At 40.3% G+C, this 10444-nt stretch overlaps 1 non-coding gene across 1 annotated transcript; it reads right to left on the bottom strand.

Moving 5' to 3' along the window:
- Positions 1-831: 831 nt before the first annotated feature.
- Positions 832-937, bottom strand: LOC145593284 (small nucleolar RNA R71). The gene has a single exon (XR_014102643.1). It is a non-coding gene; the product is annotated as a small nucleolar RNA R71 (small nucleolar RNA).
- Between the last annotated feature and the right edge of the window lie 9507 nt (positions 938-10444).

The following is a 10444-nucleotide window of genomic DNA, read 5'->3' as shown; positions in this document are numbered from 1 at the left end:
ATATTCTTCGAATTAGCTTGACATAGGCTATATCATTGTTCCTACTCATTCCTTTGGGTTCGACCTTTGACTTACTATATACTTGTATTAGGTTGGTCGAGTGTTTACAAATTAAGTTTGGCTCTAGGGAGAGGTAGATAACGACCTACATTTTCCTCTTGTCAAAATTGGCGCCGTTTGCGGGGATTGATATTGGTGCTTTGTTCTAGTTGTTGAGTCTATTTTACCTTTAATTAAAAATACAAAAAGAATTTCTTTTAGGCTACATTTTTAGCCGTGCTACTAACCATTTCTTTTGAGATTTTATGCATAGAGCACGTGGTCATTCACTAGTGCCATTTGATCCGAAAATTGAGAGAACTATTTCAAGGTTGAGGAGTGCTAGACGATCTTTGAGCCCTAGCATTTCAAGTGAAGAAGAACCACAACAAGAAGAACAAGCAAGAATGGGAGAATTTCCAAGAGTGGCATTGAAAGAATTGGGAATTCCCGATGCATATAGATTTGAGAGGGGGATTGGTCCACCTACAACACCGAAAAATGACTTTGAAATAAGGCCGACAATGATCACTTTGATAGAGAAGTGACAATTTAGTGGGGCCAAGCATGAAAGCCCGCTAAATCATCTCAAGGAGTTCGAAAAATATTGCAATACTATCAAGGTGAACGGAATTTCTCAAGAATTCATCCGCCTCAAGCTCTTTCCCTTTTCTCTCATAGGGCGTGCTTTGGAATGGCTAGACAAGGAGGTTAAGCCGAATTCTCTAAGAACATGGGACGAGGTTACTAAAGAATTTCTATCCCGTTTCTATCCACAAAAGAAAACGGCGGAGGCTAGAGCTTTGATTCAAGATTTCAAGCAAAAGCCAAGTGAGAGCCTCTATGAAGCATGGGAGAGATACAAAGAGTATTAAAGAGAGTATCCTTATCACGGAATTCCAACCTATAAAATCATTCAAATCTTCTATGGAGGCCTTAGCCCTCAAGGAAAATCATGTTTAGATGGAGGAGCCGGAGGTCCTATCATGAACAAAACGGAAGAGGAAGTGGTGGACATAATTGAAGACGTAGTGAGGTATTATAGAGATTGACAAGATCGAGAAAGAGAGTCAACTAGCAAGAGTAGCTCTTCGGTGTACTCGGTTGATCATCTAAATGCAATCAACAATCTATCCTCACAAATGACAAACTTGGGGAAGGAGATGTCCGCTATCAAGGCAAAGTTGGAAAGTGCTACCTACCAAGTTTCAAATCTTCCCTCCCAATCTAAGGGGAGAGGTGTGTCATCTAATTCTCAAACTCCTCCTTCTTCTAATAACATGCCTAGTGGATGCTTGTTTTGTGATGATTGTGGGTCGTATGATCATGATGTTTCTAGTTGCCCTCATGCATGTATGGATGTTTGTGATGATCAAGATGGAAATGTGAATGAGCATGTGAACTATGTGTCAAATAATCATGATTCTAGGTTTGAGAATCAAAGAGGTCAATGGAATAGGAATTACAACAATCATGACAATTTTGACAACTATAACCAAGGTTATAGTAGCCAAAATCAAAACCAAAATTATGCAAAACCAAGGTTATGGGAATCATAATCAAGGTAGTGGTAACCATAATCAAGGTTATAGTCAAAATCCAAATAGGGGTAATTGGAACAATCAAGGTAGTGGCAATTTTCAAAACAATGCTCAAAGAGAACCTCCACCCGGATTTGCTGTAAAGGCCCAAAATGATAATTCCTATGTTCAATCCTCTTCTTCTTCACATAGAACAAATTTGGAAGAAATCATTGAAAATCAAACAAAGTTGTTGAACACTTACTTGACCGTAAGTGATAAGAAATTTAATGAAATGATGACTCATAATAAGATGCTTGAAAACCAAATTTCTCAACTTGCTAAAGCTTTGAAAGACCATGCTAGTCCTTCTTCTTTACCTTCCAAAGGCCTAGATCCCAAGAGACCGGTCAATGCTATTGTCACAAGGAGTGGTAAGGTTCTTGAGGAGAGTTTGCCTAGGAAGAGTGAGACCAAAGAGGGCACAAAAGAGGTTTTGGTAGAAGATGAGAGAGATGGTGCATCTTTGAGTGAGGTTGAGATTGAGAAGCCTAGTGAGGTGAGAATGGAGAATGAAATTGTGAAACCCAAGCTTCCTTATCCACAAAAATTCATGAGACATAAGTTAGATGAACAATTTGGAAGATTCATTGACATGCTTAAGCAACTTCACCTTTCTCTACCATTTACCGAAGTTGTCACCCAAATGCCCAGCTACGCAAAATTCCTCAAAGACATTTTGAGTGGTAGGAGGACTTGTGATGGAGTAGAGACAGTGAACTTGACCGAGAATTGTAGTGCTATCATAATGAACAAGATGCCACCTAAGCTAAAAGAACCCGGAAACATTTCCATCCCTTGTGCCATTTATAAAATGCAAATTGAGAATGCCTTGTGTGACCTAGGAGCTAGTGTTAGCCTTATGCCATATTCGGTGTACCAAAGACTTGAGCTAGGGGAACTCTTACCTACTAACATCACTTTGCAATTGGCCGATAGGTTAATTAAGTTTCCTAAGGGTAAGGTAGAGGATGTTCCTTTGAGGGTTGGGAAATTAGTTATTCCGGTAGATTTTGTTGTTCTTGAGATGGACGAAGATGCTAATATTCCTATCATTTCAGGGAGACCATTCCTTGCTACTTTGGGTGCTTGATAGATGTGAAAAGTGCTAAAATTTCAGTCAAAGTAGGGGATGAGGTGATAGAATTTGACTTGAATGATAGCATGAAGTATCCAAGTTCTTCTTTAGAAAATTGCATGTTGATTGATTCTCTCGATCATGTTATGTCTTCTATGCATGAGCAATTGCTCACTTCTAATGATGCTCTTGAGAATGTTTTGTTGAATAAGGAAAAGATAGGTACTCCTAGCAAGGAGATGGCTTTGTATGAAGATGTGTTCAATGGAAGCTTTGAGGATGTTGAAGAGCAATTGTGTTTGAGCATTTCTATCCAAGAAGCGTTGCAAGTGGAAACATCGAAGGAAGGTAAAGGTGTTCCAATGGTTGAGCTCAAACCTCTTCCATCACACTTTAGGTATGAATTTTTGGGACCCAACTCCACTTTTCCCGTGATTGTTAGCTCTTCTTTGAGTGAGCATCAAGCTCAAAAGTTGTGTGGTGTTTTGAGAAAGCACCGAAGTGCTTTGGGTTATACCATTGATGACCTTAAAGGTATAAGCCCCGCTTTATGTACACATCACATAACTCTTGAGGAGGGTGCTTTACCTTCTATTGAGAGACAACGAAAGCTACACCCCCAAATGGGAGAGGTAGTGAAGAAGGAGATCACCAAACTTTTGGATGAGGGAATCATATTCCCCATTTCTAGTTCTATGTGGGTCTCTCCCGTTCACGTTGTCCCAAAGAAAGGAGGTATGACCGTCGTTGAGAATGAGAAAGGTGAGCTCATTCCAACGAGGATGGTCACGAGACGGAGGATGTGTATAGACTGTAGACGTCTAAACACATCTACAAAGAAAGATCATTTCCCCCTTCCTTTTATTGATTAAATTCTTGAGAGACTAACAAGGCACAAGTTTTATTTTTTTCTTGATGGTTATTCGGGATTTTTCCAAATCCCTATCCACCCGGATGACCAAGAGAAAACAACCTTCACTTGTCCATATGGTACATTTGCTTATAGGAGAATGCCGTTCGGCCTTTGCAATGCTCCCATGACATTTCAAAGATGCATGATGAGTATATTTGGAGATATGTTGGAAGAGGAGATGGAGGTTTTTATGGATGACTTCTCCGTAGGTGGTGTTTCATTTGAGGCATGCCTTGAAAACCTTGAAAAATGTCTTGCAAGGTGTGAGAAGGTGAACTTGGTCTTGAATTGGGAGAATTGTCACTTCATGGTGGAGGAAGGCATAGTCCTTGGCCACAAGATCTCTCACAAGGGGATAGAGGTGGATAAAGCTAAAAATTGAAGTCATTGAAAAGCTTCCACCTCCGGTGAATGTAAAGGGAGTGAGATCTTTCTTAGGGCATGCTGGGTTTTATAGAAGATTCATCAAGGATTTCTCGCTCATTTCAAAGCCCCTCAATGATCTTCTTCAAAAAGATGCCGAGTTTGTATTTGATGATAAGTATTTGGAGGCATTCAATAATTTGAAGAAAGCTCTAATCTCTACTCCTATTGTTCAAGCTCCAAGATGGGATTTACCATTTGAGTTGATGTGTAATGCAAGTGATTCGGAAATAGGAGGTGTCTTGGGTCAAAGAGTGGACAAGAAACTTCATGTGATCTATTATATGTCCAAGACTCTAAATGGAGCTCAACGGAATTACACTACAACAGAGAAGGAATTCTTGGCTATAGTTCACGCTTTTGAGAAGTTCCGTTGTTATCTATTGGGTTCCAAGACCATTGTCTTCACGGATCATGCGGCTCTCAAGTATCTTTTTGCTAAGAAAGAGTCCAAGCCAAGGTTGATCCGATGGGTTCTTGAGCTCCAAACCTTTGACATTGAGATTAAGGATAAAAGAGGAGCGGAAAATGTTATGGCGGACCATCTTTCTCGTTTAGAAGATTCTCAAACTCATGATGACGGTTCTCCAATTGAGGATAGGATGCTTGATGACTTCTTGTATGCTATTGAAGCGAAGCAGCTCCCATGGTTTGCCGATTTAGTGAACTTTCTTGTATATGGAGAGTTTCCTCCTTCCTTTTCTAAGAACCAAAGAAAGAAGCTCAAGAGAGAGGCAAGGCATTATGTGTGGGATGATCCCATCTTATACAAGCGAGGGGTCAATGGTTTACTTAGACGTTGTGTGCCAAACGAAGAGGTGCCTAGTGTTTTGAAAATGTGCCATTCGAATCCAAGCGGGGCCATATGGGTGTCTCTAAGACCGCCACTAAGGTCCTTCAATGCGGTCTATGGTGGCCACATATCTTTAAGGACTCATGGGGCTTTGTAAGGACATGTGACCGATGTCAAAGAGTTGGGAACATCTCCAAGAGAAATGAAATGCCTTAACTACCCATACTCGAGTTGGAAGTGTTTGATGTATGGGGTATTGATTTTATGGGGCCGTTTCCCTCATCTTTCGGAAATCAATATATTCTTGTGGCGGTCGATTACGTGTCTAAGTGGGTTGAGGCCATTGCCTCCCCAACCAACGACCACAAGGTGGTTATGAAGTTGTTTAAGAAGATAATCTTTCCAAGATTTGGGGTACCAAAGGCGGTGATAAGCGACAACGGTTCTCATTTTATTCACCATGCCTTTCAAAACATGTTGAGGAAGCATGGAGTCCATCAAAGATTCGGCCTCCCATATCATCCCCAATCGAGCAGTCAAGTGGAAGTCTCTAATCGTCAAATCAAGCTCATCCTTGAAACGACGCTTTCGAGGAATCGAAAGGATTGATCGAAAAAGTCGGATGATGCTCTATGGGCCTATCAAACGGCCTTCAAGACCCCCATAGGTACCACTCCATACCGCCTAGTCTATGGCAAGTCATGCCATCTGCTGGTTAAAATTGAACACCATGCTTTGTGGGAAATCAAGAAGATAAATTTTGACTTGGCAAGTGCGGGGGAGAAAAGGTGGTTAGATCTTCATGAGCTAGAGGAGCTTCGGTTTGATGCTTATGATTTTGCTAGTGTGTACAATGCTCGTTCCAAGGAAACTCATGACAAGCTTATTGAGAAGAAAGATTTTTTTGTTGGCGATAAGGTTCTTCTCTACAATTCAAAAATGAAGTTGTTTCCCGGAAACCTCATGTCAAGATGGAGCGGTCCCTATTTGGTCAAGAATGTTTTTCCAAGTGGTGTTGTAAAGGTCTCAATGATGGATTCTTCTTCTCCGTTTAAGGTCAATGGTCATCGTCTCATGAAGTATTTCAACAAAGCTTTTGTTGGCCTTGTTCACTCATTGCTTCTCCGACTACCACCTTAATTGGTGGAGGACGTCGAGCTATGACGTTAAACAAGCGCTACCCGGGAGGCCACCCGGTTTTCTAACCTTTTCCTTTTTATTTTACAATTTTCTATATTTCTTTTATCCTTGAGAATTTCTCTTATTTCTCTTTATTTTTGTTTGTTCTCTTGATTTTAGGTACCATGAGATTGGATCGAAGAAAATTTCCAACAATTTTGGTGTTATTTCAAGATTTCACGAGGTTTGGTTAAGTTTAGGTGGAAAAGCTTGTTGGGGTTTTATGCTCTCATGTTTGCATTTTTATTGATTTTCTACTCTTTTTCGAATGCGCTTTCAACTACCTCATTATGCAAACACGAGAGTATATACATGGCCGAGATATTCTTGCTTGGTGCACGCGCACCATAGGTTGCGCGCGCGCACCAAAGGGGTCAGAAATTTTCATAACTTTGACAAAATTTGACGGTTTTTGAACCATCCCCGTACCCCCTTAGTGCGCACGCACCCCATACCTGCGCGCGCACACCACAGGGGTCAGAATTTTAGCCTGCTTTTGGTGTGTCTCAAGCGAGAACCAGCCCCCCCAGCCCCTACATGGTGCGCACGCACCTCCTGGCTGCGCGCACGCACCAGGTAGGCAGCTTTTTTGGCCAAATTTGCAGCCCCAAGCCTCGCGCCAAACCCCCCTTTTGCTGTCAGCTGCGCGCACGCATCGTTGCCAACAGCCAGGTGCGTTCAGCGCCCCCTTTTAACCCCAAAAGCGCACCACCTTATTTCTCCATTCTCTCTCCTCGACTATTCCTTCATCCCTATACCCCTTTTTCTCCTTTCAAACCCTTCAATATCTTTGAAAATCAAGCAACTTAATCCTTTTTCATTTCAATTCATCACAAATTACATTAAACACATCACATTTTTGAATTTAAACAAAAAAATTTCCAAATTTTCGAACCCAATTTCGAAATTTTTGGGTTATTTTTCGAATTTTAAAGCTTTGTGTTGAGGTTTGGAACTTGTATTTGGGTGTTCTATTTGTTCTTAAATCTTCATTTTGGGAAATTTGCAAGTAATTCAAGGCTTCATTGAGGTATAGTTTCTGATTTTCTTGTCATCTTCTTCCTCATTGTTCAAGCTTGAAACCCTTGTTTTTGCTTTCATGGTAGAACTCCATTGTTGGTTCTTTTAGCTTGTAATTTGTGTTGAATGATGTTATTGGATGATAAATTGAAGATTTTTCATGATGAATTTGTATACCTTGCTTGATTCCTTGATTCACCATTGTTGGTCATTTTCTTTCTCATGGGTATTCTTTATAATGGTTTTATTGCTTTGATAATTCAATGTTTGAGATTATTTTGCACAATTTGATTCATGATTTGGTCTCTTATGTCCAATTTTGCCTTTAAATCCATGCCTACTTGCTTCATATACATGATTCTATATTAATGGCATTGTTCATATGTAGCCATATCTTGTTTCTATTTTGAGATAATTGCATTTGTGCTTGATTCTTGAGCAATTACTTATGCTTATTATTGAAATATGACAAATGTAAAGATTTCCTCATGAGTTGTTTTCCTTCTTGTAGATGGCTCCAATCCGTCACAAGAAGCGGGCAAGATCAAGTTCAAGCAAACCTAGGCATGTTGTTCCACCTCCACCCGAGGTAGAAGAGACATACGACATTGAATTTTCTAAAGAATCACATTGGGATCGTTTCAAGCATCTATCCAAGAGGAAGCTAAGGCTAACAAGATTCTACGATCAAGCAATAACCAAGTTTCTCGGCATAGATGAGGACGTTAGGCTTCTTGCAAAGGGCCTTGATCATTTAGAGTTCTTGGATTTGAGCGCCCCTACTTATGCTAGGGTGACCTATGAATTTCTTTCTTCTCTTGAAGTAGTCCAAGAACCGAGTGACGATTCCTCAATGATTTTGAATTTCCAACTTTTCAATCATGATCACTCATTGACGGATTCACAACTATGTTCGTACTTCAAGTTTCCATGGGCCGAGGACGCGGATCATTGTATCTATCCGGCGCATAGTAGAATGGAAAATGACCATGGATATAATGAGCAACGTTGGTGGAGAAGTATCTCGGAGGAAGGAAAGTATGAGCCTCAAAATTCCAAGACCGCTTCCATGATTCATCCGGCTATGCGGGTATTTCAATCGTCTCCTCACTTACGCTCTTTGCTTCAAGGATTCTTTGGGAGCTATCTCCTGAGAAGAGCTTTGTTGGTTGTGGATAGCCGACCAAAACGACTTCGAGATTGAGCTAGTGGATTTCACGGAGCATTTGATTAATCGATTCTTGGATATCCGTGATGGAGTTAGCCTATCGGGGAGCATACAATTGGGAGGGATGATTTCTATCCTAGCTCTTTGCATCAATGACGATTATTAGACTTTGTTAAATGAGCTTCCCCCAATTATCGATCCTAGAGAGAAATCCTCTTCTCATTTCCTCAACATCTCCGCCCTTGTGAACCAAAAGTTTCTCGATCGTACTAGAAAGGATGATGTTTTCATTTGGAAAGTTTCCCGGATTAAAGAATGGTTCTTAATCCCATGCAAAGAGGCAACTACCCGACCAAAAGAGAAAGATTCCTTATCTTGGAGGCCTCTGGTGCGAGATATTAATCCTTCTATTCGACGAAGGACGAACCATACAAGAGGCTGCTCAACCAATGCCTTCTCATCGAATGTTCACACCCTACTCCTACTCCTACTCCTCAACCGGAAGGTACGCCTATTCCTTCCCTCTCTCCTACTCCTTCTACTTTTGATTTGTCAATCATTCATGCTAGGCTTGATTCTATTGCTAATATGTTATATTCTATGCCTTCTATGCAAACCCCTAATCTTGGTTATGACTATCATACAAATCAATTGTACGATTTACATGTTCGGAGGGGGGAGATCGAGCCTATGTGAATTACCCGTATCTCCCGGTCCAACAAGGACCTATCCCTCAATGGGAGCCTTTTGATCTTACCGTTGGTCCTCGGCCTTGCTACCCTTATTGGGAGGGCCCTCATGTTCACCCTAGTTCTATCATAGGCACAACCCTGGCCACTTACGACTATCGACGGCCCGGTGGTTGTGATTATACATATGATCCGGCTAATCCTTTGCCCTTTCCGAACCCCGAGACTTTTGGAAGGTGGGGTAGGTCGGGTGAGCCGGTCTTAGATGATTTGTCTCATTATTTTGAGGTTGATAGAGCTAGGAGGGAAGGTAGGTTAAGGGGTAAGGCTCCCATAGACATGAGCGAGATGGCTAGTTCTAGTCATATGATGGAGACTAATGAGGGGAGTTCTCATTCTACCCCTTACCATAGTGCGGAGTGATACTACCATGGCTACCCCCCTTCTTATGTGCTTTATATGATGTTTCTCTGTTGCCTATATGTCTTTAGGTTTAGAGTTAGGAGGGTAGTCCAGTTTAAGCTTGGGGGTGCTTTATGTCATTTGTTTCTGTGCTTCACCGTTTCCCCCCATGCTTTTGTAGTTCATTCCTGGTCTCCTATGCTTCTGGTGTTGATCTATGTGTCTTTTGGTTTTATGATGATGATGCTGTATTTCTGCTGATTTTGGTTTTGTTGCTTGTTTCGTTGATCGTTGTTCGCTGAGTTTCTCTGTGTCTCTATTATGATGATTCCTGATGATGACTATTTGATTTCTTGTCTCTTGATATTGCTTTAGTCTGATGATTCTGATTCTTGCTGCTATTATTACTTGCTTTTTCTTTATTTTCATAAATTTTATTTTCACTTTTCTTCTTTTCTTTTGTATTGAAGTTACTAACAATTTTCTTTGTATATAGTTTTTTATTTCTCACCTTGCTCTATTGCTTATGCTTTGGATTTCGACGATTCATAAAGGTGCTTTTTCGCCTTGTTTAATGTGCAATAGCTTTGGCGCCCGATGAGATATTTCTTTTTCTCTTCTTTTTCTTTTCTTGGTTGCTTAGTCTAGGATTAGTTCTAGGAGGAGTTGAATGGTTCGAGGTTGTTTTCTTTTTAACACCCTAGTGTGTTTGGGAACATTGGCGTTGTGGCCGAATGTTCACTTGTTTGTTGATTGGGATTTATGTGTGTTAGCATTACTTCCTTATTGCTTTCTACTTCTCCTTTACTTTTCTATTTTTCATTTCATTTCCCTTTTCTTCTTTTTCCTTTTCTTTTGGTTTTCTTCTTCCTTCTTGTTTTCCTTTTCTCTTTTTCTTATTATTTTGTTTTCTTTTTATCCCTTGTTCTCTTTATTTTGTTTTTAGTCCTTTTCTTTTCTTAAAAAAAATAAAAAAAAAAATTTATAAAAAAAATTAAAAAAAAAATAAAAAATTGTTTTTGTAAATATTGGACTTAGTACCACTTTGGCATTGCTTTTCTTTCTTCATCTTTTTGCTTTCACTTTGGACTTAGTACCACTTGAACTTGCACATTGGCTATTTTTCTTCCTAAATACAATGGTTTGCACGGTTTGAGAGT

Source organism: Chenopodium album, chromosome 18 (genome assembly GCF_948465745.1).
Source record: "Chenopodium album chromosome 18, dcCheAlbu1.1, whole genome shotgun sequence".
Taxonomy (NCBI): Eukaryota; Viridiplantae; Streptophyta; class Magnoliopsida; order Caryophyllales; family Amaranthaceae; genus Chenopodium; species Chenopodium album.
The sequence above is the reverse complement of the archived record's forward strand: the minus strand, read 5'-3'. Positions and strand labels throughout refer to the sequence as shown.